This window comes from Ornithodoros turicata, chromosome 6, assembly GCF_037126465.1.
Source record: "Ornithodoros turicata isolate Travis chromosome 6, ASM3712646v1, whole genome shotgun sequence".
Taxonomy (NCBI): Eukaryota; Metazoa; Arthropoda; class Arachnida; order Ixodida; family Argasidae; genus Ornithodoros; species Ornithodoros turicata.
Window position 1 is genome coordinate 9676499 of NC_088206.1, and position 27196 is coordinate 9703694.

The window sequence follows — 27196 nt, forward strand, 5'->3', positions numbered from 1 at the left end:
TACTGGTTCAATTTCACGCCCGCATTGTTTCCTTAGCATTTTCGTCTTTTTAAGGGTTACGGAGGAATCCAGTACAGATAAACAAAGTAACAGACAACAATAACAACTTTATCTTGTGAAGATGATTGGGGAGTTTCATAGCCGGGGGCGATGCTCTACCCCACTGCTTGTGGTAATGTACGTGTATAGTGCTGGTGGTAAACAGTCAGCGACTACGGGATGGCATGTAAGTTACAGCAACTCTTTGTAGCAGCTTTCCATAGTTGCCAACGAAAGATGAAGCTCTGGCCGTGCAAGAGAGTGTATATAGTCATGTCTGCCTGTGCGCCTTTCTGTGTTCTTTCTTTGTCCCACTGTGCCAACCACAGCGACAATATTCTCATCGCAGCATGCCAGTACAGGGGGTTCCATAAATGCCGTGCAGAGCAACTTGGGATGCTGTATACAGCACCAGGACCGAACGTCACAACGAAATATTTCTCCGTACTTCTTCCACTTTAACGTTACTGTGCTATATGCAGCGAATATTGGCACTATACTCAAAAATTGTGCACAAACACGCAATCCCTGGGTATCGCCACGGTGGGATTCTTGTCAACAACCTTACCCGCGTTACTGGATCGGCAATATCCATCAGAGAATATTCCCCCTGCATTCCTAAAACGTAAATGCGGAAGGCTGACTATAGGAGCTTTCCTTTCCTTTCAGAGCTTTCCGGCAAATGCGCAAGTAGCGGAAACCTCCCCCGGGACGTAACGGTATTGCATCGTACGTGCTTCCGAACAAGTATGCACGCAGCGACTCCTTGCACTTTGCTTTATTACAAAATTCGTTCGCAACTACGCAGTCCCTCTTAACTTGATACGTGGGTTTCGTGAAAAGTCGCTCTGCGCACAATCGATCGCATATGTACAGCTTCTCGCAAAAGTTAATAGAACTCCGAGGTGTCGAATTTCTCCATTGGGGCAACAACCTAACAGCAAACTGTTTCTTATTCAATCTTGTCGTAGCAGGGCGCCGTTCCGCGGAAGAATTACGCCAGCACCGAGTTCCAGAAACTTTTGTGCGAAGCTATAGGTCTATACCACGGATGAAATGTTCTTCCAGCTTCAAAGCGTGGCAGATGAAAGCTCTTTACATCCCGGATTAAAACTGCTCGTATTACGTACACACACACGAGCACACGCACGCACGCACGCACGCACGCACGCACGCACGCACGCACGCACGCACGCACGCACGCACGCACGCACGCACGCACGCACGCACGCACACACACACACACACACACACACACGCACGCGCGCACGCGCACGCGCACACACACACACACACACACACACACACACACACACAAATGGGATGATGATGGGGAAACATCATGACGGAAACATGACGGAAACAAAAATTGAGAATTGAGATCCCGTATACTTCACAGCGAGCTCCACCTTCTACAGTATTGGTGTTCGAGGTAGCATAAATGGGATGATGGTGTGGAAACATCATGACGGAAACATGACGGAAACAAAAATTGAGAATTGAGATCCCGTTTACTTCACAGCGAGCTCCACCTTCTACAGTATTGGTGTTCGAGGTAGCATTTCGCTTATACTTTGAGGATGGTGAGAGTGCGTACAACGGAGGAGTGGGCAACACAACACTCATGACCAATGCAGAGTAGAAGGAATACAAGAACGAAACACAGTATGTTATCCCCAGAAGACACTGGACAATGCAACAGTGTTATTTTGTGGTGCTACTTCATTAAAAATAGTCCTTTGGACATCGCTATCATCCTGTATGCGAACATTATAGAATAGGATTATATATATAAAAAAGTTTAAACTATATCGACGATGGAAGTTAGATGCCGTACAATATATTCGAATCACCTCAAGGTTTCAGTTCACATTTTGACCAGCTGTGGTACTCTCGTCATTATCATCTATGCTATAAATGGGGTTTACATGTATAGCATGTGTGGCCATTTTTCCTTGCTACTTGGCCAGTCGCACCAGCTAGGGCCCCACGGGGCCTCCAGTAGTGCATAAAATTCGAAAACAAAACGAATTTGACGATTGCTTCGGTATGTGATAATTGAATCTTGTATTTGATATAATTTTCCAAATTAACTTCCGCTTCGTTTTGCGTTACTAAAATTAATTCTATTAATGATGGAACCGCCTTCACGGTTTGCGTCACCCGTCACGTTGATAAGATCAGCCCTGATATGCGACACTTGGCCTCACCCTGAGTTGCATGCTCTTTTCACAAGAATGCAGACGCAATTACTATGGGGCGCGACGTCTCTTTTTTCTTGCCACGCACGACGGCTGTAATTTGTCTGCAGTGCGATGCTCGTATTGCAGTGTAGAAGTTTGCACACAACCTAGTAGGGTACGGACACAAGGGCAAAAGTGCGAACGTCAAATCGATGCACTCGCCCGAAGTGGGGTGAGCCACGATGGTAATAGCATCAGGAGGCAACAACTACAGGATGACGATAACTCGGGCTGTTTCACCGCTTCAGCTGTGGTACCATGCTTCATTGCACGTCAGAGGGTGAATGACTGATATGATAATGGGGTGCGGATCAATGAACCAGAACTGATAGATGGAGTTAAAACACATCCTTGGGTATGATTGGTATTCCTGTTGGACATGTCGGTTGTTGGTAGATGGAGTGGCTGGTAGTAACTTTATTTATTTGTTTATTTTATTTATTTATTCATACCACTCTTGAGGCCCAGGTGGGAAGGGAACTGAGTACAGCAATACACAGAATGTTATTAAGCGGTACACCATAACAGCAAAAGCAATATGATTTAACACTGCTTGCAATATATGCAAGCTTTTAAAGACATTAGTTATTTATTTTATTTATTTATTTACGACAATAACTTCAAATGCCCTTCTGGGGCGATACATGAGGGGGGAATGCATAAATGTAAAGACAAAATATAAAATGCTGGCTTACACTAGCATTCAAGATATGCAATAATATTGCAACGAAATGAGGGAAAGTTAGTCATGGATACCAGTGACTGCGGTAGGTCGTTCCAGTCGGATATCGTATATTCTAATTTCTATATTTCTATATTCTAATTATTCCTCGGATATTCTAATAAATTCGCTGACAGTGTTGCCGGTGACCATGTCGAGATCAAGAGCTTATCTTTTTGCCGCACACCTTAGTAGCGTAGTGAGACGGATCAATAGAAAGTGGGTTGGCTGTTCATGAGAAAAAACAAATCTACGAGTTCACGAGACTACGAGTTCTGTGCCTCTGTGCAAGTGGGGTGTACATGGGGTGTCACGTGAGCATGACTAGCTTCTTTCGGCGAAGAAGAAGAAAAACGAAGACAAGGACAACACGTAGAGAAGTCACTTAAGAGCTGCGTGTCTTCCCTTCGTGTCCTTGTCTTCCTTTATTTATTTATTTATTTTATTTTATTACCTTCGTTATTTCAATTTATTTATTTTTTCGCTGAAGAACGATGAAGCATCTCGAAATGGCTAGCAATTAAAAGCGTACGCGCAGAAACCACGAGATGTTCTAAACGCGTCCGCCTCAATCCGGTAGTCGTCAGGCGCTCCATGTATAATATCAAGCTGCCTGTGTGTATGTCCTTACACACGTCGTTACGTATGTGCCCGGCACGGGGCTCTTATCGCTTTCAAAATACAGTCGCAGTCCCTGACGGTGCTTTTGCAAAAGGTTGCGATTTGTTCGTAATTTTATGCCTCTAGTTCTAACATCTTCCCACGTCGCTCCACGACCCAATTTGCTGATCGACATTGTACGCATCTTTCACCCGCTCAAACGACAGTGTGATACAGTTCACGGAAGTGTAAAGCCCGGCAAAAGTTCAAAACAAAAAGGCAACAAGCGCAACTGGAGCATAGAATAACAAGTTTCAAATGACAAGGATCGAATCCCATTAAAATTCCTCTCTACCTACTTGTACGTTTTTTGCTAAAAAAAAATGCGTTCCCATTAGTGTCCAGTATCAATCAGTTCCTTCACCTCCTGTCTTTCCCCCTCGCTCAAATACAGACACGTGCGACGAATTCCCTCCTCCCAATATCCCCATCAAGGACGCATATAGAAACTCCTGGCTTTTTATATATATATCTCTTTCAATACGCGGATCAGAATACCATGATATAAATAACTGTTTCCAAAAGAGAGGGCCATGAAAAAAGAAACAAGCAACCGGTCTGCCGATGTCAGACAGGGAGTTCGTTGCATGCCTAATGATATTTTATTTTTCTCCTAAGCTGACCATGTTTTCTGCATTTCGCTTTCTTATTTATGTTTTTGCTTCAGCCAGAACATGTGGCGCCTGAAACATAGCGGTATTGTAAGGTGTATATATGAATAAGGTACCGTGGTGCGTTACAGACGTGGTACAGCGTTTTTTTTTGTTTTTTTTATTCTTCTTCTTCGCTGCGGAAGAAATAACAGCAATGGGATAAACTTGGTGTCAGGTTCGGCTAATTTGCGTAACACTGTTTGGCGATGGGGGGGGGGGGATATGTTTAATACAAAGTAAAAAAAAAGAAGAGAAGGGAAAGGTTAGCCACGGTGTAGGCTTGCTATTCCCAAAAGCTATCAACCAAAAAAAAGAAGATACAAGAGATGGATATTTCCACGTACGTGCTCTTTTTAGCATAAAAAAATAAAACAGAAGTGCTTTCAACGCGGACTTTCTCCCATTCTGCTCTCTCACTTTTGCGAGAAAGCCTTTCATTAGAGACTTAATGGATATTAGGTAATTAGCCATCTAGTAGTTACGTACGGCCCTATCACTCAACTGCAAAAACGGCATCTGTGATACTCACGTCGCTTTAAAAAAAATGTGGTGCAGCTAACCAAAAAAAAAAAAAAAAAGAGTTCTCCCTGCTGATCGATGCAACAAGGAGTCATTCGATAGCAATTGTTGAACTATTAAGGATCTTTTAAACTGAAAAAAAAATTAAAACTGCCGGTAATGGATTGCAGATATGAGTGAAATGTAGGAGCAGACGATGAAGCAGATGAACATCTATGATGTAATGCTCGAGAGGATAACGCGCTGTGCGGTTTGGCGTGAAGAAATAAGATCCAGCAACCCGAATTAGAAGACAACTTGTTTGTTGATGTTGCTGTTGGTGAAAAAAAATGTTCGTTTGTTCCTTCTTCGTTGTGCACACAGGTTTAACATATGCATAGTAACGGAAGCTAAAATGTGTATTTCGAGAGCCATTGATTTTAAAGATCTGAAGCATTCACGTGAAACCTGTATGGATGACAGGCCTAACTGGATTCATTGCAACGCGCAGACAACGGCCACCAACATGGGATGTCCAAGAACGGCTGTTTGTTCATGTCAGAAGGCCCATGCCGCGACAAAACAAGACGTTGCTCTCCCGCCTTGGCAGTCTCGCTTGCAAGATGTAATACAACGTAGCATTCCAATGCCCGCAGCTGCCTCGTGATAACCTCACCTAGCAAACACGCCCTGTGCTATGCTTTACTAGGCACTCCTAGTCTCGAGCGGGTTCCCGAGCGAACTTACGGGCGGGAAGAGGGGTGAGAGTCACGTTGAATACCTTGCCATAAACGCTTTTGCATCCACGGTTCCCGTGGCGCCATCTCTCGTCAGAGCTGAGTTTTCGGCGCAGACCACAGGAGTTTCCGAGGGGGTAGCCCAATAATGTTATCCCATTAGAAAAAAAAAAGCATCGTGTACACACCGTTCTCCCGTGGACGCCGCCATATTGGAAACGCAGCGCCGTCTAGCTGGGGAATCACGTTGAAAACTGTTTACCGTCCAAGCCAGAGAGAAAAGAAAGCACACACGTAGTGTGCTTCCTCCCTGGAAGCACTTTCCTCCTTTCTGGCTTGTGCTAGCTGCAAAAGCGCTGGGCATGAGGCGTCACACCAAGCGCTTTTGCAGCCAGCACAGCCCAGAGAGCAGGAAAACGCATATACAAGGGAGGAAGCACACGTCCCGTGTGCTTTCCTTCTCTCTGGCTTGTGCGATCCAGGAGGAAACAGTGTATATAGTCTTCGTTTTTCTTCCCCTCTACTTTCTGGGTGAAACGTAGTGAGACCCTTTCGTGTACTGTCTTGCTTTTGTGAAACAAAAGAGATGAAACTTGGGTGACGGTATGTTACCCGTCGGCTTAGTGGTGGACAGCCTCAGTCAGACATGCTCATGGGAACGCACCGGAAGGATTAGCATCCTTTTTAAGTCCGAGGTACGCGCCTTTCTTCCTCACGCAATTTCTGTTTGTAGTCTTTCGGTTTTCAGAGCCGCGCCTACCGTGCAATTAGGACGGCGAGACAGCAGCCTAGTTAAAACAAACCTAGAGACCCCACATGTCTGTGAATTTTTCCATCACTTATGGAAAGCTTATTATTTTCCCATGACTTTGTATGTACGTACACTAAAAGATCCAACTATACAGGAAAGTAGATACTGCATATTACGGGCATACAGACTATACAAGCTACGGACACATATATGGAAAGGAAAAGTAGATGGTGGTGCTAGCTTCGAGGTGTTGCCTAGAAATCGCTTTCATTAATGATTCGCTTCGAAGATGACGTGGTGAGGCCTCTCGCACGTGCGCAATGGTCCCTTGACGTTCCATCAAGAGTTCTGATGCGTGAAGAGGACCCTGACCTTTGCTTCACCGTGCCTTCTCGTGTGCCTCGCCATTTTGGATCGCTGGTGCACAGGCTTCGTCTCGAGGTTGCATTCACCCCCCATTTGAAGCATCTGATCGGCCGCTCCGGCTCTATGCTCTGCTCTCGCTGTGCTGTTTTGGCGGATACCAAGTATGTGCTTCTCGACTGCCATCTTTACGCCTCCCAAAGAGCAGCTCTGCAGTGTCGCCTGCAATCGATCGCGGCCGCACCATTCACAATGGCAACCATCCTCGGCCCTTGGTCTAGCCAAATGGACCATCGCCAAGCTCTTGAGTACTTCCAGATTTTTCTCCGGGGCACCGGTCTCCTCTCTACCCTATGATGTGCCTGTGTACCTGTGTGCTGTGTGTGTGTTTTTTTGTGTGTGTGTTTGTTGTGTTTTTGCCTAGCGTTCTGTTGATGTCTCACTTACTCCACGGACTATCGACCCCTATTCGGTGTCGTTCATCACCTTATCATCAGGACACATCTCATCCTGTCCATTGCGCCTTGGGGTAGTGGGCCGCACCTCATGTGGCGAATTTCCCCATTCATCATCATCAATTTATCTGTTGCCGTTGTTGTTGGTGGAAGTCTGGTGTTGGTGGTAGTGGCGGTGGTGGTGGTGGCGGAGATGGTGGTGGTACGATATTCGAAGAGGAAGCAAAATCTGTCCAAAAAATCAAAATCAAAGCCTGTTGAGTGTCACCTTCCATTTTCTAGGCTCAGATTCTGCATGTATGCCGCTGGCATAGTCAATGATGCAAGACATGACCATTTCGAAAGGTATTATTTAGGTAGCCCAAACAATCACTGCAGGTTAATTCACTCTGATCAGCGATTACGCGAGGAATTATACGAAGGTATCCAGAAATGATTTATACTTAAAAAAATCAAAATATTTAATTCATTAAGTTATTTAATTAAATATTTATTTAATAGCTATTTAATAATAATAATAACTATGATAACCATAGTCATTTCATTTAATTTAATATTGAATTAGTCGAGTTATTTAATTAAGTTACAGTAACCATCGAAGTACTTCCCATCGGGAACCACAACTTTAGACCAGCGCTCTTTCCATTGCTTGCAACATTGTTGGTAACTACGTATCATTTGGAATAGCAAATAACTATCTGTAGCGTCATGTCCTGTCCTTGTGCTTCTTGTCAGGGTCAGGAATACCAGGTCAAGATGACCAGAAGATTCAAACGAGCGCTATTTGCTTTGCTATTTCCAAGGAAGACTTCCATAAACGTTTCGGGCAGTAGAAGGAGTCATGAGTGTAGTGGGAAGGTACAAAAGGGGGGTACCTCGTTCATGACTAATACGCAAATTTGAAAGTACTTTGCTTTTCTAAATACAAATTCATTCTGGATACTTTTGGGTTAGTCCTGGTACAATCGCCTACTGCGTTAACACTCACGCGCGCAGCAGCTAATTTAAGAGGCGGTTGATTTTCATTTCACACAGAGAGGAAAAAATCGCCCTACCTCAAGGAATAAAAAAAAAAAGGTTGCAGTATGACAGACGAAGCCTGACAGAACGTAGAATAAACACGATATTCCTTTCTTCCTTTCTCATGGTCACGGGGGATTACGAAGTTTGCACGAGACAGAAAGACAACATCAGTGAATAAAGAACGCATTCTGTCCTTTGAGGGAAAGGATCGAACTTAAACTTTAAACTTATTTTAACTCGAGATGAAGAGTCGTATATCGTCGTATAGATCAATCGCCCAAGATGCAGAGTCATATGACGCTGTGATGTTGTTGATACCGAGGAGCCTGGGTACTCCGTGGTCCCCCTGGAATATGTCTGTGCCTTTGAAATGTCATTCCGATATATACATTTGGGGTTGACGGATGACTCTGGCATTCCCGTCTCCCTTTCGGATTAGACGACGCTCTTGAATTTTCAATCCAGAATACGTCAAAAGGAAACGGTTTGCGTTGTTTCTCAACACCGACTACATTATATCCTTGCCCACGAAGGAAAAGGGAAGACACAGAAGGAAGTCCAAGAGTTAGTTAAAAAAAAAAAAACGAATGAATCAGGTGTCGCTATTCTGTAGCCTATAAGTTATAACCCATGCTGACAACACTAGAATGACTCTGTGTTCAAACAACAACAACAACTTTGTGTGTTCAACAACAAGTGTTCAAATCATTAGAATTGGAGAGAGTTTCTGCATATGAATAGACATGTTTCAGAGTACGCGTTCCTCAGATGAGCCACGCCCTGGCGTAGCCTAAACAATATACGGGGGGGGGGGGGGGGGGGGCGTTCAATAAGTTCTAAGCCTAAGTATGAGGCAATAGACTGACGGTATTGCAATGCTACTTATGCATATATTTCATCGTACTTCTAGGTAACAGTTACGAGTAACGTAAATTGTAGAAGATGAACGAACAACAATGTGGGCAACACGTAGCTCTCGTAGTCCCACGTGGCCCTCCTCCTCACTCTCATTCAATATCGCGTCGCGTCGCGTCGAAGGTCGCTAGGTGGCAATGGCTGAAGCGAAGGACAGCATCAAGCACCGTGTCGTCATCGAACTTCTGACGAAAGAGGGAACAGCGCCGACTAGCATTCATGAGCGCATGAAGGATGTGTCAATCCCCATTTTTTTCTTTCAATCATCATCATCATCATCATGTGTACGGGTACGCGTAACTGTCATATGCGACTGTCAAAAGGGTGGGCAGCTCCGTTTAAACATAGCTGGGCGTCTTTGGAAGACCACTCACGGGCCGGTCGCCCATCTGAAGTCACCACTGAGGAAACGAGGAAGATATGATTATGACCAACACGCGTGGGACTCCTCAGGTCGCTACGAAACTAGATACTAATAGAAGAGATCCGTCGAAAAGACCTTGCACGAATATTTGGATATGTCCAAAGTCTGCTCCTCGCCTTGAGTGCCCAAAATGTTGACACCTGGAATGAAGTCGCTAAACACCCAGCCTAGCGTCCGGACCATGCCCCAAGTGACTTTTTTTCTGTTTCCACATTTGAAGAATCACCTCTGAGGACAGCGATTTTGTCGGTACGATTAGGTCAAAGAGGCAGTTGAACACTATGTCCATGGTCGCGGCAAAGAAGTCTGCTCTTTAAGAATCAGGGAACTTGGAAAGCGACATGGGACTGAGTTTCAAAATGACAATGTATTTTCGCTTCCATGCTAGACTTCAAAATTTCACGTCCTTCGCTCACCCTTCCTATATTAGCTCAGGCACCAGGGGCAGCCGCACCATTCTGATCAAAAAATTGTTACGAGCACGACTTGCAGAGTGTCTCACCTCATCGTAGGCGAAAATGAGTCACAAAAAGTAAACAATGGTGTAAAACCCCAGCCACAAAAACATAGTCGCAACCGTCCCGATGATAAGTCAACATGTAAAGCTCGTTCTCCTGTAGAGCGTGCTTTGTCTGCACTACAGCAGAGAGAGCAGGAGAAGCAAGCCGCATGATTGGTTCTGACGCCTAAAGCCACTATGCAAAACATGTAAACGAACTTTGCAGTCAATTATTTAGAATGCGTCACTTCGCAGCATGTTCCGGTATTTGCCTCGTGAAGCATGAAAAGCCACTGATTCCAGGCAAAATGGTAAGCAAATACCAGAACAGTCATCAGTTACCTTTACCGAGTTTGCGCACCCCCGCGACTTTTCCGATAGCTTCTTGCTCTTGCAAGGCTTCTGCATGCTTGACCACAAAGCTGAAACTGGACGTGAGTCTTCTACTTTTCTTAAAGTAACTAAAACTAAAACGCTCATTTGAAGCAAATTATGCATACGCCATATCCACATAACACGCGACCGAACATGACGCGTTTAGAATGCCTGCATGGCCTAAATTAATAAACGTGGAATAAGGCCTCAGGTTAATTGCGTAGACATGACGTAAAATTGATAATGTTGTATCCCAAATAGCGAAACAGTACCATACAAGAACCAAAAAGCTGATCATAATAGAAGGTCTTTGAAAGAAACTGCCTGGTCTGAGAGCAGCTGCCGTAGATCGCCCGCGGTGAATTCAATGACTGTTCGCTTTTCCTCTCTGAACGACTCAAAGGAGCCGCGGAAAACCCGAAACGAAGATGTTTGAACGCAACTTAATAGAATGTTGAAACACGTAATGGGGCTTTCGGACAAAAATAATGACTGGCTACAGCTGGCTAACCTTTTCGGTGGCTTTCATCTTTCATCGTTAATGACTAAGAACATCTGAACAGCGCCAAGCGGACATGTCAGAATGCTAGCATTCTATGTTGAGACGAAAGCATGCATTAATCACATCGGGTGCGATGAGTTATTGCAATAGCTGTAGCCGCACACGTTCGATGCGTCACACTCTGCTTCACAACAGTTGTAACTCCAATGATGGATTACTCTGCTTAGCGTGTATTCACAGGAGTGACATCCCCAGGGAATATTCTAGCGGAAGAAAACACGAACGACTGTTCACGGGGTGGAAGTTCCGACACGTTTTACGACGGGCATTCTCATGGCGTCCGAATACTGAGAATGGCGTAGCGCGATCATAGCAGACGACACCGTTGATCATGTCGTCTGCTAAGGACTATCTTGTGGCTGAGCCCCAGGGTTGAAAGACGTCGAATACGCACGAGGTCGTGCGCTCTCGTTCACGTTGCAGCAGAAAGCTTCTCCTGGAGCATTCCGGAAAATAACGCTCTTGTGAGTACACTGTTAGCGAAGAACGGCAGTAAATCGACAGGCACGAAGACCATATTGCAAAGCTTAAATGCCCTGTTTGCATAGTTTATTACATTTCGCTTCATGAGCGCTTAAGCAGATCGCCTTCCACTACCGGTATAAGAGTTTATAAACCATTCAAGAGGAAAGTGCTATTGCGGAGCGCTATTTCTAAAACATCATGTATTCGCTGTCCTCTCAGCGGTAAAAAAAAAAAAGAAAGAAAAAGGAATCACTGCCACTTTAAACGAATCTGACAAGAACAGTACGAATGTCTAAGCAAGTAACTTCTGTTATTGCAGCACCGGACAAGCAACGCCATCTGTTAAAGCTTAAACACCCAGTTCCAACTGAGTTTGACATAGAAGGTAGACATGGCAGTCAATCAACTCTGATTTGCTGAGAATGTCGTTGTTGTAGTTTTTGTGTGAGCGATCACTTGGAAAGACCACTCTAGTGCACCTCTCACCTACAGTGTACCTCCGTCCCATCAGTATCGGTCTGCCTATGCATCACTTTGAAGTCCTCAACTCCCCTCTCCCACTTTCCTTTTATTTTTGGCTATAGTCGTGACGATGCCCACTTTCATCGAAGCGAAGATGTATGAATTCTCCAGAATGCATGCGTCTCAAGTGCAGCGTGACTACCCTTCGTACACACAAGAGAACGATAGATCCTTTCTACTACATCAATACATTCTACAATTACATGCAACGTTCACATACCCCAGACGTACACTAAAAAGAGAGAGAGAGAGAGAGCGGAACTGACAATAATATGTATCCCGATAACTTCTGAAGACAAATTCGTATTAGTTCGCGGCAACGTTATAACTAGCAATGACGGAAGTCGTCCCCTCTCCCTTATCTTTTTACTGAGAAAAGCTTAGGGAATATAATCGCCGCTCTGACGTTATGCAACAGGCTAAGTTCTGTCTTTGCAAGACGCGCGTGTTCTCCGGTTCGATAACGGACGAGCGGCTGTGTTACTATATACCATTCTTTTAACATTACGGAAACGAAACACAATCTAAACACACGCAGCAGAAAAATGAGGAAGCGGTTAATTGATTGCCCGAGAAAAAAATCATAGAACAGTTACGGTTGTATAACGCGACCTTCGACATAGGGCCGTCATTTTAACCGTCCAATTCTAGTCGAAGCAGCGCATGGCAAGTCAACGACAGAGCTGTGAGATCATTCTTGAACCACAAGCGATCGCACATCGAGCAACTGTACCCATATGGGTTCTCCTTGAATTGCTAGTGAAGCCCTTCATTAGGGAATAGCAAGCCCACACCGTGGCTAACCTTTCCCTTCTCTTTTTTCTTACTTTGCATTAAACATATCCCCCCCCCCCCCTTCATGACCCCTTCAGCTTTCGCTTGCCTGTGGCACCTTTTTTGCCTCCGCTTCGGCGTCACGTACTGCAGGGTAGAACCCTGCGCGGATGAGATTTTTGGCATCCGCATACGACCCGCATCCGCGCACAAATTATCCGCATCCGATCCGCACCGCTGCATACACAACCGTTTACATCCGCATCCGACCCGCTGGGCAAAACGCAATATCCGCATCCGATCCGCAAAATCCGCAAGTTTCGAAGGACGCGTAAATACCGCCGGAAGAACGTTGGTATAATTGCGGATGCCTCCATGCTGTCACAGAAGGACTCACGACGACAAGCAAAGGTAAACTTTTCAACAAACGCGATATGGAGAGACTTCTGGAACGCGTGGAACGCTACCTCACCGGTGCTCTTGTGGACGCCAGAATGCCTCCTCTCCCGTCTTGGCCGTGCATGGTCAAAGGTGAACCCGAGCATGCGCTCGCTGTCGGCGCGCAATACAAATAAATTGCTAGTGGAAAAATTACAGGATGCGGTATATCCGCATCCGATCCGCTACCGGGCCGCTGCCTTCGGATCCGCATCCGACCTCGAGCCAGCCGCATCCGATCCGCACGCCGCAGAAAGTGATACATTTTCATCCGAATCCCCGAGTATCTTGCGGATATCCGCTTCCATCCACGGATGGTGCAGGGCTCTACAGGGTTTTCCCGCTGTGTCCGCATTGCCTCTGCGTCGGTGACACGCACTGCGGGGTCTTCGCGTATTATGTCGTTTTGCCTAAGCTTCGGTGGCACGCCCGTTGGGACCCTGACGTCGTACTCTCTTGTTTGCGGCCTCGGCTGCACGACGAGCTGCGTCTTCGCGAGCTCTGCGCCTGCGTTCGCGTTCTTGTGCCGCCCCGCAAAGCTTGTGCGTCAGCAGGACCCCGTATCTTCACTGCGTCTGAAGCAGTATCACTATTGGTATCTGCGGCTGGCGGTACCAATGCTCTGATCCACAGGCTCCGAGCTGGAGGAATAAAGGAGATGGAAGAAAGAAACAACTGCCGAAACTGCCGTTTTGACCAGTCGGAGATGCCATAAGGGTGTCGTCGTCGTCACTAATATAAGCGCCATGCTAACACTGTCCTTCTCGTCGTCGTCGTCACTAATACTGCGTTCGCTTTTTCTTTTGCGGACGACGCCAACGCCACGGTCTCGCGTAACGAGGCACTAACAGCTGTCGCTGCAAACGTGGAGATGTGGTTGAAATATCGCTTCTTACCATCTCTTTCTCGTGTTGCTCGTCAACGTCTCTGTTCCAACTCCTCCCGCGTGGGAAAAACCACTGCAAAAGTCAGAAGTACAAAACCAAGTGCGTTAGGCTAAGGATAAGGTTTACACAGTTAGCACGTAATGCGACTTGAAACTAAGCCCAAACTTGTATTTCCTTCGCTTGAACTCTCATTAAATGTGTTACTAATTACTACCTCTCTTTTCAGTGTAGAAAGCATTCTAGCATTGTAGTGTCGCAATTCCAGGGGCGTAGTGTGCGGGCTTAACGCGCTCCTGTATCACACCCCTCCGGCACCCCTCGCATGGTGCACGTGCTCATAGCCTGAGTGTCCTGTCTACTGGCTGATATTGAAAGAACATAGAAAAGAACCAGCAAGCGAGACAGTGACACTGATGCATGTTGAAAATTCCGGGACTAGGGATACGAAAAGAGGACACACAACACAAAAGGTCTCAACCTTGTGTTGTGTTGCATGCCCATTTCTGCATGTCCAAGGGTCGAGGTTTTCAATACGCATTGAAAAATGTCGCGTTACCGATTAAGGCTGACTCCAGGATTCTTTCCACACGGGGTCAAATGCCTTTACCCCCTCCCCCATCTTTTATACATGCGTGACAACTATTGCTGCAGGACCGTGCAGCAATCACGTCTTCTCTTCAAACTGGGCAAGTGTGACTCTCCGAACAGCACTGAGCGTGGCGTTGTAGAGGACGTAGAACGCGTCCTTCTCAGGTGTCGGAAATACGTTGGTACTCGAAGGGTTTTAGAGGCGAGCATGTCTCGTGTGGACTCCCGAGCCTTCGATCATCGCGAAACTGTTAGGTCCTCAATTGTCCGACAAGGCGCTGAGGGCACTTGAAGATTTTCTATGTACAACCAGGCTTATGGACATTCTATGACATGCTGAATGTGCGCTGTGTGTGCCCACAGCGATTCCGACATTTTACACTCACTCGGTTGCAACTCTTCAGCTGCCCCCATGTTGAACTCCATCACTTTAAGTCGTTCATATGTTTGTATTTTCTGTGTATACGAAGAGGGGAGTCAAGTCCTGTAGATCACATAAACAAAATACAGAAGCCGACACTGAAGATTTTTGTTTAAGTTTAATTTGTACAAGCTTCGCGTGGAGGTCCACGCTTCCTCAGGTACAAAGAGGAAGCGTGGACCTCCACGCGAAAGCTTGTACAAATTAAACTTAAACAAAAATCTTCAGTGTCGGCTTCTGTATTTTGTTTATATATTTTCTGTGTGTAAGAGTTCTGGGGTAGCCAGTTCGACTTCGTCCTGACTCACACTCCATTTTTTTTTTCTTTATCACATCACCATCGAGATAACCATACAGGTATATAACGTAACATATAACAGAAGCAAAAAGACTATAAAAGAGTTCAACAGTTCAAAAACAGCTAAGAGAAGATAGAAGAAATAGCTCGCAACCAACGACAGAGAGATATGCCATGGATGCGACACATGGTACCATTTCACAGGTCCTGCATCATAAAAAAGCATAAAACAAAAAAACATGTTATACATCCCTACGTATATCCGTCATACTCCTGCTGTGATGAAATTTATTAGACATGTATAGAAGATGCGCATGCACGCAAGCGCGTACACACGAACATACGTCATTGTTTAGGTTAATACAACTTTGCTGTTCTTCATGTGATTATGCGTAAAATACTTCATAACTTATGTAACTTGTTTGCACTAACATCCCACTACATCGTCATCACTTATTTGTTGTTGTTGTTGTTTGTACCGTTGAAACCCGCGATAAGGAAACCGAAGCGAAAGCTTACTTGAAATGAAACTTCCGATAACGCTCACGACGTCAGGACAAACAGACGATTGCAGTCAATTCCTATCCACATCATCTTTCTCTTACCACCAGGACTATTTGTTCTAAAGAAAATGGGGCAACAACTTCACCTAGAGAATTTAGAGCCATGAAAAAGCTCAAAGATGTACTTCCGGAATGTGGTTGCGGTGCTGCATTTGCTTTGCTTTCATAGCTGAAGAAACTGCGCGTAATGTAATCTTGGCTCTCGGATCGTTCTGGCAACGGAAAGGCTCCCGACAAGTTATTTCCTTCCCTCTACTTCCGCCATATATTATTTTATTTCCTCAACTGTGTATAGGAGAGAAAACGCGGAGCGAACGGAGTATAGCAGTTTAAATCGAGGCGTCAGTCGTCCTGAACTGAAAATGACGATCATTGGAGTTTTAATGGCGCGGGGACAACTGAGGTTCCTGAAAGTGAAAGCTCTGTCCTGTTCAGTCTTGGTCAGTGATTGCTTTCTCTTCCTGTCACAGGACGCAATAGACCTGTTTCTGTGAGCCAGGTGGCGCGAGTGAGCAGCAACGTCAGCGCCCCAAAATATGCAACGCGCGGTAGTTTAGCAGACGACGGCGGCACTTTCAAATACATGGTCTCGAGTTGTTCGCACTTGGCAAGATGCACCACTTTTTCTGTGGATCTCTTACAGGTTTTGTAGCTTTCCTTGGCGACATACCGCTTAAGACATCATGCAGAACCCGCTGATGAAACTACCTACTGTTCAGGTTCAGGTACTGTTGGATCTGTGGCCGCTTGGGCCGGAAATGGCGCTGCGTTCGACTTGGCAAACTTCGCTGCAACAGCCCTACGACGCTTTTGAAAGAATGCTGTACTGAGCTTTCGACAGTACCTTAAAGTGTTACGTAGCCAGTTAACCGTATCCGAAATCTGAAGTGCATTCAATAGCTCTCTCCGTGTGTGACTCTCTTCATTTTTTCCCTTTTTTATGATGGCATAGCAGCTACCACATTACTTGCCAGATATCTTACCATATCTAGTTACGATCAATACTATACAATACAACTGCAGTATGTTACGTGCATGGACTTCAACACCAGAATAGCCAGCGCACTTGCTATCTATATTGGAGACCAATGGGACTGGGACCAATACGTGGAACGTAGCCGTATGCTGAGAATAGGGGTTGCTGTCATGAACAGCAACAAAGCCGTTCCCGTTCTTATGTGATCCATCTCATCATTCTTTCACCGTTTGTTAGTCATCCTTTTTTTTTGTCATCTTTGTCTTTAATCTACCTCATCCTTCTTTCATCATTTGTTAGTTTTTCGTTATTTCCTAATTCTTTTTCTTTTTATTTATTTATTATTTCTTAATTTTCTTTCTTTATTTATTTCTTATTCCTTCCTATTTCTTTCTTTCTTTAATTCTCTCCTTTTCTTTTTATTTAAATGTTATTATTTCTTATTTCTGAATAGCAAGCCGACGTCTCGTTTGGCTGACCTTTTCCCCGTTTTTTTTTTCCTTTTCGTCTAATAAATATATCCCCCCCCCGTTCCCGTCTAATACGTCGACACTCAGTCTCAAGGCCGGCCATCAGCTCAAGGAAAAAGGTGTTGGAGCTCGCAAGGAGTTTACCCTTGGCTGCACTCACTGAAAGAGACAGCGTAGCATAAGATAGGCTTAATACCGAAGTGAGCAAACAGGGATTTGGGAAAGCGAGGGACGATATCGCCTTCTTGCGTATTTCCATGTTATTTATTCGCACGCGAGACCGGCGGCATAGAATGAATTCAGTTGCTGTAAGACGGGTTGCAAGACTCTTAGTATACGATCCACATCCATTTCGATACAGACTACAATTTTCCTGCATTATTTTGATTTTATTTTTTTACACGTATAAGACACCATAGCAGAATGTCTGATGCTAGATTCTTTCACAGCGTGCCTACATTATTGATGTGTCCACGGGTCCATTACACGCGTAGTAGACCCCCGTTATCTCGCTATCCGTAAGAAGAAAGATGGGAACAGATTTCAGTCCACTGCCATTTGTCAACGTTTTTTCCGGCCCTTAGAATCTGTATCGAAATGAAAGTTTGAGGGAAGGGCAGCGGAAAATACCCAGCAACCGCTTTCGATTATCCGGCGTGACAGTCGCAGACACAATGTGCGATCTGTAGGGGGGGGGGGGGATATGTTTATTATATTTAAAAAAAGGAGGCAAAGGTTAGCCTGCACTACGGCGGCTTGCTATTCCCAGCAAAGAACGAAAAAAAAAAAGAAAGCACGATCTGTACTTCGTTGAGAAACACAACCGTGAGGACTTTCCCGTTTTTAATGCCTTAGGATTAGGAGTGTCAAAATGGAAAAACGCCGCCTCCGCCTCAGTTGGCATTTTTTCCAGGGGACATTTCTTCCAGGAATATTTTTTCCGGGGACATTTCTTCCGGGGACATTTTTTCCGGGAACATTTTTTCCGGTTCCCGTGGGCTTCACCCCACAATTCAAGTGCATGATCAGATGCTGTGACACAAGACTCTGTTCCAAGCGCGGTGTCGTGGCGAACACCAAGCACATTCTTATGGAATATACACTCTACTGCCCGCAAAGGCGGATGCTGTGTGATGAGCTTGCCAGTATCTGAAACACCCCATCTCATCGTCATCATTTATTGTTGTTGTTGTTGTTGCCAGTATCAACAAGAGGCCGCTCAATTTAGCTGCACTCATTGGCCCCTATGAAGATCCTGTGCTCCATCGTCAGGTTCTTCACCTGTTCATGGACTTCCTGTCGTCCACTGGATTGCTCCAAACGCTTTAATTCTTTGTCGTATTTTCGTAGTCGTCGTATATTGTCGTATTCTGTGTCGTACTCAGTACAAGTACTTAGAAATGTATCTAAAGTAGCACATGAATACTTGGCACTTCAAGTACTCCCCAGCACTGCCCTTGTCACCTGTTAGCAAGTTACTATAGACATGTAAGAAGGTTTCGTTTCCATTAAGGGACAGCTGCGCCTGAAGCCTTGTAGTGTGTCCCTATTTTTCCCCGTTCGTTTCTTATCATTCTTGTTCACGTTCATTTTTTAGGAATCTATCGTGGACGCCGCCTGTCGCCGTGTGGTGTCAACTTTGAGAACCAGCCAAACTTTTTCGTCGACAAAGGCAGACGCGCTTCTCTAGGATGACGGCAGAGGGCTTCCTGTCGGATGAAGCACGGATCCAACACAGCGAGCGCTGCAAGTGCCATCAATCATCACTGCATATCATCAAAGAAAAACAAGCACCACAAAACCAGATATTGGTAAGCAGCTGACACCACCAGGAGTGTCCAGAAGGTCGATTAAACTCCTCCAACAGTTGCACGCATAATAAGGCGCACTGTCTTTCACTTTCCTGAATAACGTGATCGATTGCACGGAACATACTTATCTGTGGAAGGACTATAGACTATAGTTTCTCGAATGTGAAAGGGATTAACGCCGCAGCGGCTACGAATCTTTCTTCGCAGCAACGTATTGCCTTAACAACGTTTCACGGAGTTTTGGTGCTACGCCCCAGTGACAGAGAGAAGGAAATCTTTGCGGGCACGGTGCACCGCGAAAGCGAATCCATTACAGAGCTTTTTTTTATTTTGCTCGTCGTTTTCCTTTTCGACGCACAGTTTACGTTTCTGCTCTCTTTTATGCGGCTCAGACTTAAGAAATTTCAGATAACCTTTTGCCGTTACGGCTTGCTATGGAGATAAATCAAATTAATGTAGTTTAGTTCATTTCTATGAAATAGATACTTACTCAAGTCAGTCAAATGAGTACAATAAACCTAGTTAATAAAATAAGGTTGATGAAGTTAAATTAAAAGTTGTCAGAGTAAATTCTACGCCCAAAACCTCGCGGACTTCTCCAACGGAAAGAACTCAGTTTTTTTTTTAGAACGAAAACGGTAAATAGCATCATCCACTGAGACAGCGACAAAGGGCCTGTTTTTTTTTTTGTTTTTTTTTTCTATCAAGCAAACGAGGGAGTGTTTCAATGTTATACCATCTGTAGAGCTCTCTTCGCGATTCGCCAAGGGCAAATGCTGCAATCAGAAACGGAACGAAAGGAAAAGGGCTGTTTCTCTCTCTCTCTCTCTCTCTGTCCGGAACTACGGCCCCTTTGAAGGATATGAGGCGAGTAGCAACTTCGCGAAAATGGGTTCGCAAGACTGCTGCTCCTGAGCTAGGGTAAACATCGCAAAGATGACAGAGTTTAATTGGACACGGATCAAACAGTTGTACAAGCACAGTTTGAATTGTTTTCGCAGTGTGCCTGAACATCCATGCTTAAAGCCCTCAGATTGAGGGGGGGGGGGATATATATTTATTGAAAGGAAAGGTTCAGATTGAGGGGATGTACAAGATACGAATGTTTTTTTATTATTATTATTCCGTGTCAGCGCCGCGAAGCAACTGCAGCTATGAGCGTCGTGCAGGCGTGGACAGATAGAGAGAGGACAGCAGGAAGGAGTGGGGAGGCAGAGGGTTAGTACGTGTCCTGGGACCACTTGAGGGGGAACTGTGGCGCTATTCGCTTGGAAAGTAGGCCAGACAACCAAAGGAAAACCTCAGACAGCACATACCGGTACGAGGATTCGAACCCGCATCATCTCCCAGTCGCGGCGTTGAAGCGAAGCGCTAAGCTAAGCTCCTAAGCGCCGGCTAGTACAGCTGGTACACGAATCTGCGCGAAGGCTGACCTACGAGCAAGAAATGCCGGCATAGGAAAACGCTTCCACGTGTGAGATTGCAATTTTCTCCCTTTCTCTTTTTCTTGCAAAAGTACGCCGAAGACGAACAACAACCTATTCGAGCAACTTACTTCTTCCAGCTGGGACATAAAAATTCAGGGCACGGCACTTCACCCTTTTTTCTGTCTATCCTCTTTCTTTTTTTTTCCCCCCGAGGCTTCGGATCTTATTTATTTCACCTCTCTTCGGGGCTAAGCCACAACCCCCGCGCCCGCTCCCGTTGCTTGAAACCAGAGAGTCGAACCGAACCCGAACCTGAACCGAAAACCGTTATTAACCGTTATTTTTGGCCGAACCGGAACTGAACTGAAAGAGTCGACGCCATCTTGGAGCTGAACCGGAACTAAACCGGTAAAAAAATACCGGTTTCCGCTTCAAATAACGGTTCACACGGAATTAAGTGCAAAAATTTGGATGTTGTGCATGAACACAAAAGCTATTTTTCGTATTTTTTCTCCATTTATTAGCTTCGTAGACATAGTCTTTCTTGCCGAAAAAGTCGTGCCCTGCAACAATGATTTGGATCTTCTCGAGTCACGAAATAGCAGCAGATAGTAACTGAAAACTGCCAGGACTACTAACGTCTAAGACATACACATAAATATATATAGGAATTAAAGGTCAACAGGACATTAGGGACAGTTTTGGGTAGTAGTCATTAAGTGACATATTATAATAATATACTGGTCAGAGTCAGCTATACACAGGGTGTCCTGGCGCTGCATTTCAAGATCGGTCCGTTGCAACAAAAACCTGTCAGTTTTTCTTTGACAGTGCTGTGTCTTCGAGATCATCTCTACCGTTATCGCAAGCATCCTGTATATAAATACCAATACGCGGACCAACCGACGTGGGCTGTGCGACCTTCGGTCTTTCAAATATTCTCCCCTTCGTTTTTTTCTTTTTCTTCTTCTGTTCTCTTGCACGTAATGCATTGCGAAAGCAAACTACCTGAGCTCAGCTCTAGCACGTATTCGTGTATACAACGCTGCAGCATAATTCCCAACTTACATAAGCCCCTTGTACGCTAGCCACACTTAATGAAACGGAATGGCGGTAAGTTCACCTCCTCACCAACTATAATCTTGTGTGGCTTCGTTCTCTCCTGGGGGCTTAATCGCTTCATCGTCGTTACAGTCGTTATGAGCTAACGAGCAGCGGGAAATTCAAAAAGGCGTGCGGGAAATTCGAAAAGATGGGCACGTGACACATTGCGCGTGACGTATCCCACGCCCTCCACGTATCGCGCGAAGAGCGCCGTGCACGTGTTTTATCACGTGCCCTTCTCGACGAGTGCCCCGCCTCTCGTTAGCTCCTAACGCGTGCAAGTGATTAAGCCCCCTGGCTTGTTGAAAGCAGGGGCGTGTTGAAAGCAGGGGCGTGTTGCAAAAACGCAGTCATTCGGGACGATGGTTGCTCAGGAGGTGACGTTACTGTCATTCCGTTTAAAGCATTAAGTTTGCCGCGTGCCTAGGGTACTAGAAAGTAAAGCACCGGCCACACTCATGCTGGTCAAATGAAGAGAACATGAGAACAAGAGAAAATGAGTCGAACTCTCTGTTTGCACTTGCTTTGTCTTTGTTCCACAGACACTTCACGCTAACGCCGAGCACGGCGGCGGTCAGTGCTGACACCATAACTTGCCCTTTACACATAAAGTCTCCGAGCTCACGATCGCACCATTCCAACGCCCTACTTTCAGTTCTAAGGCACACATTCCCAACTTTTCCTGTCAGATATGATTCTATTATCTCGCGCTCGATTTGCTTTTTGAACCTGTCCCTTATCTCAGTTTGGCTGAAAATTCTTTCCTGATCTTAATCCTCACCTGAAAACTTACTAACAAACCCAAAGAGACACTTTACGTGCGCGTTAGCACTGAAAGTAGGGCATTGTTGGACAAGGAAAGGGAGTATCTTTCTACTTAAAGGCTGCACCGTCTCAATAAATATTTGTTGAAAGTGAGCGCTCTGTTGTATCCGTCCGTTTTCTGTTCGTTGTCTCCGTGCTGTAGTTTAAGTGCTTCTATTTCAACACGAACTCTTACCAACAAGCCCAAAGAGACATTTTATCGCATACAGCTGCGCCGTCGTCCCACGTTTATGTGAAGCGTTCTATAGCCATGTGTTCAGGCTTTCTTTTATTTGTCAAAAGCGACAACATGTAACTGCCCTTCCTGTACCATCAAAACAAGGAACATGCACCCGCGTCCCTCCGAAGTGTAACAATGCCTCCGATAGGATTCAACCTAAATCTGTCATGCCACTGCAGCAAAACAGACACATATCAGCTGTATGACCCGCGTCGTGTAGTTCGAAACAGCAGAGTTGTCACCCGCATTTGAGCGATCGCAAAATACATTTTATGTCCTGCGAGAGACTGCTCAGCGAACAGCAATGTGATAGCTTATTGATTCTGTATAATGGCAGTATATTGCGGTGCACGGCAGTAATGGAGTACAGCTTGCACTCACGACGTGATCCCTCTATCGATTATCAATGGAGCTGTCACAGGGGAACAACAAGTCCATCCTCCATCCATCCACCGCAACGCTGCCAGCGTGAGAGGCTTCTGGAACACTCTAGTAGCGTTGCTTTCGTGCTTTGTGCTGTCTTGCACGGCTATTCGATATGGCACGCCAACATGCTATCAGAATTCACTGAGCTGGCGATGGGACAGGCAAGCGAAATGAAAATTCTGCTATGAAAGAAGTGTTTCACACGTCTTTGTGAAGTACCTACGACCGAAAAGTAGACGAAGAAAAGATAAACTAGTAAACAAAGCCCGCAAATGTATGCCCGTAAATGTGCACGTGGGAAATAAATAAAACCAGTGGAGTGAAAGGCAGCCTATGTCATAGAAACAACAGTTATGGACACACACTATGTTACAGACACAGCAGTGCCAGGGTCATGCCGACGAATACATGAAATCCTGGCGCACGGCTCATTGTGACCGTTAACGTGGGAATGCGGGACGTCTTCCTCTCTCTCTCTCTCTCTCTCTCACACACACACACACACACTCTCTCTCTCTCTCTCACACACACACACGTATTATGTATTTGCGTATTTGCGTGTCGCGCGTAATCTCCGCGCGACAACTGGAGATTACGTCATGTTAAGCCCATTTCGGATACTCGTGTTGTTGAATTTACCTCCAGTGTAGTTTAAAACTCCTCATGAATACAGACATGAATACAGTTTGAATTGGAACCCACAGCTGCCGTCCAGGGTCATAGTGTATGGTTGCTTCACCTACGTACACAGTACAAATGCAGGCAAAGCACGCTTTACAGGAAACCGCCGCGAACGGACGGACCAACGCGCGCACGCTGTGTCTGCTTCACTCCTCATTTGTCCAATGCATTTGGCAATAAGAAAACGGGAAAACCTTAAGCTACCCTACAACCTTATGCACTCATTTCCCACTATTCTTCCTGCTGTGTTGGGAAGCGGTACCATGAACCACAAAGATATGACTATACAATGTCTATGCGCGCAGTCACACTCTCATCACCTAAAAGTGCGCGCCACTTCGGTTGATCAGAAGACAGAGACAGTCTGGACCTGTTGATTGATGGCGTCGAAGTATGCCATCCTCATGCCATCCTCATCATGTGCCTTTAACTGACTATTATTGGACAACTGTGGCATGCTGTGGCAAGCGTGGATGGCATATAACCTTCGTTTTTACGCGGAAAAGTAAAAACGTTCGCAACATCACATTTTCACCATACAACCTGGCAATTATATTTTTCCTACAAATGCGGGTACTGCGAGGTCTAGTCTGTGAAGCAGTCTCACACACATATAATATATCAAAGCAAATATTAAACACATCCTGTCGGTCAAAGTAAGTTGACTAAAATCTACGAATGGATAGTTTAACGAAAAAGAAAACAGAAAATAACTACGAAAAGGAGAAAAACAATAATTACTGCACCAGAGTACTTTCTGAAACAAAACTGCCGTGATTTGATGAAATTATTATGTGTGCACAAGATTCATATATCTCCAAAACAGCCCTATAAATATCAGAGTAGAAACATCTTTTATTTTGCCCATCCGCATCACCAAGGTGAATAACTTGCATAAAAAATGATAGTAAAAGGATCATAGATAAAAAGGGAAGTTAGCCGCAAATTCACCTTGTCTAAGGAAAGACAAATTTCTATTCGCAAATTTTGAGAAATGCTGAACTACAACAATATAACATCACAGAAAGATGCGTCGGCTCGTGAAAACGACATTCCAAACGCATTTTCTCTCAAGATTAATGAAAGAAACCGGTCGTGCATCGTTATAAAGTCATTACCTTAACTCCCATCCACGCATGTTTATTCATTGATACTCAGCGAGAAATGCAGGGTTGGAGTACCTCTAACTACAGTGAAGGCAATGTCCGACTCTAAGGAAGTCAGTCACGTCTTCCGTGGAAAGAAATGCACGTGAATACGTCTTCATGAAAAGAGAACGTGCTTATAATGCGCGCATGGAAAATACGACTTTCTTTCTACCATTTTCTTTCCCATTTGTAAGATAACACGCTATGCTCTTGAGGCAGACGAAAACTACCGCTTCCTGTAGCACGCGACAAGTAGTTTATAACTTCTGTTACGTACGCAACGGAACGTTGTGAAACATAAAAAACGAAAAACATATGTAGGAAGGGAGTTGCCTCAGGACAGAAGCCGCCGATATTTCGAACAGAGACTGTTCTTCTTCATATGTAGTACCGTATATGTAGTACCGTATGGGCTCCAACAGATTAGTCAGATTATAGAAGTCGTAGCGGGAGCACCCAGATGCTCCAATATGCCAGGAACTTATCTTCCTACGATATTTGGGGGGGGGGGGGAGGATTTAGCCACCGATAGCGCATATATTGCGATATTTTGACAAAAAGGCTTGTTTTGTGCCTCTATACAAGGTTTAAAGGTACCATGACTATTCGCAAAACCTGGATCGAGGCAAACACAGACTACAAGGACCAAAACGGAGCTCGTCTCGTTTTGGTCCTTGTCGCCTGCGTTTGCCTAGCTCCAGCTTTTATGCTCCTGAATCCTCATCTCCATCATCATCAACTCTCACTATCTACAAATGGCACCAGGGCAGCGCCAAGCATGCTGGCCGGCCTAAGCACCATCTCATCACCGTCTCTTTATGCACGCGCGCGCGTGTGCGTGTGTGTGTAGTCATGTACTAACTGGCCAATGCCGTGTACCAATCTTGACCATGTAGAGATCCTCAAAACTTCAATGTAAGCTTATTTAATGCATTTCAGTCCTTTTACACATTCACCGTGCGGAGTATGAACCGAGCATTCGTTAGAATAACGGCGATGTGAACTAGAAACAGCAGCAAGAAACAGCGACGGGTGCCACACCATCGCCGCCGGCGCCGACCGCGAAACTAGATGTGACGGCAGAAGCAGGTAACCTTCCCCACTTGTAGACTGGCCCGGAGTGAGTAAATTATGTAAATGACACCTGACCGATTGTTGCGGGGTGTCGGGCGGTCGCTCGCTGCCATTTTATTTTACTTTTTCGTGCCGCCTGCGCCCGCGTGGATATAGGCACCGTGCGACACCTAAAGGGGTCTTCGCTGCTCCGTTGCGACAGCGCCGCCAGTGGCGGTCTTGGAAGCATCCGACGTGATACCACGCCGCCCGTTCTATGCATTCTCAAGTGGAATCGTAGCTTGCGTGGCGACAGCCGTAATTAGAAGGGATGATTTTCGAAGTGCAAATAATGCGGAACCTGTCAGCGGCACGAACGAAGAGAAGATCTAGACAAACTGCACAGAAGCGACCACCGTATCTTAATGTATCTAACAGTACAGCGGTACCGCCACTCGCATCTGTCGGTGTCAAAACATCTGCAAGTGATACGTCGAGAGGGTGGTTATTTAATGTCTCACAAAATACTCGCTTGCTAGCGAAGACTATATAGGTGCCTTTCTCTGACTCTAGCCACTTGTAACATCATGTTTTTGACTGAGTCACGCATTCCTTTCGTCCTTTTGGCACATCACTGCGCGCATAGCTTCGTCAGTGAAATCTACGTCGTGCGTATGTTTTATCCATACAAGTAAAAACCTGTGCTCACAACATAATGTCTGAGCTTGAACTGCAGTTTTTCCAGTATCTTCAGATACAATAACGCTAAAGAGATCATCAAAAAGAAATTATATGAGTTGTTACCTCGGCTAGCGCCGTGGGCTTGCGGCACGACGGTTGTGAAATGGTCGGTGCGTAAATACTAAACTTTTTGGACAACGTAGAACTTCCGTTCTAACTGTGAGACTCGTCAAGAGTGTATTGGCATCAGATGGAAGGCCGGCCACAGGGGCCGTCAACCAATTACCGGGAGCAATATCTGCTCTGGGCACTGGCGATGAAACACCAATATCATTATCTCGATATAAGTTGCCGTTTGGTCGGCACATTTGATGGTGATACAGTATCCTGCGGCGTTTCAGCGTCACGAAAGTGGCAACTGTAAATCATTCATAATCTTGCAGGTCTCATTCATCTCAGGTCATTCAGTTTCATCGAAACTATAACAAAAAGAAATAGAA

At 45.4% G+C, this 27196-nt stretch overlaps 1 protein-coding gene across 11 annotated transcripts in view; it reads right to left on the bottom strand.

The window, feature by feature from the left end:
- LOC135399023 (trissin receptor-like) overlaps window positions 1-27196 on the bottom strand; it is a 456620-nt gene that overhangs the window by 36471 nt on the left and 392953 nt on the right. For 10 of the 11 annotated variants that reach the window (XM_064630652.1, XM_064630649.1, XM_064630648.1 and 7 more), the window contains one exon: window positions 14014-14076. The exons of the other annotated variant lie outside the window; for it this stretch is intronic. The gene's annotated coding sequence lies outside the window, so the exon portion shown is untranslated. The remainder of the gene's footprint in view (window positions 1-14013; window positions 14077-27196) is intronic. 11 annotated transcript variants of the gene reach the window in all.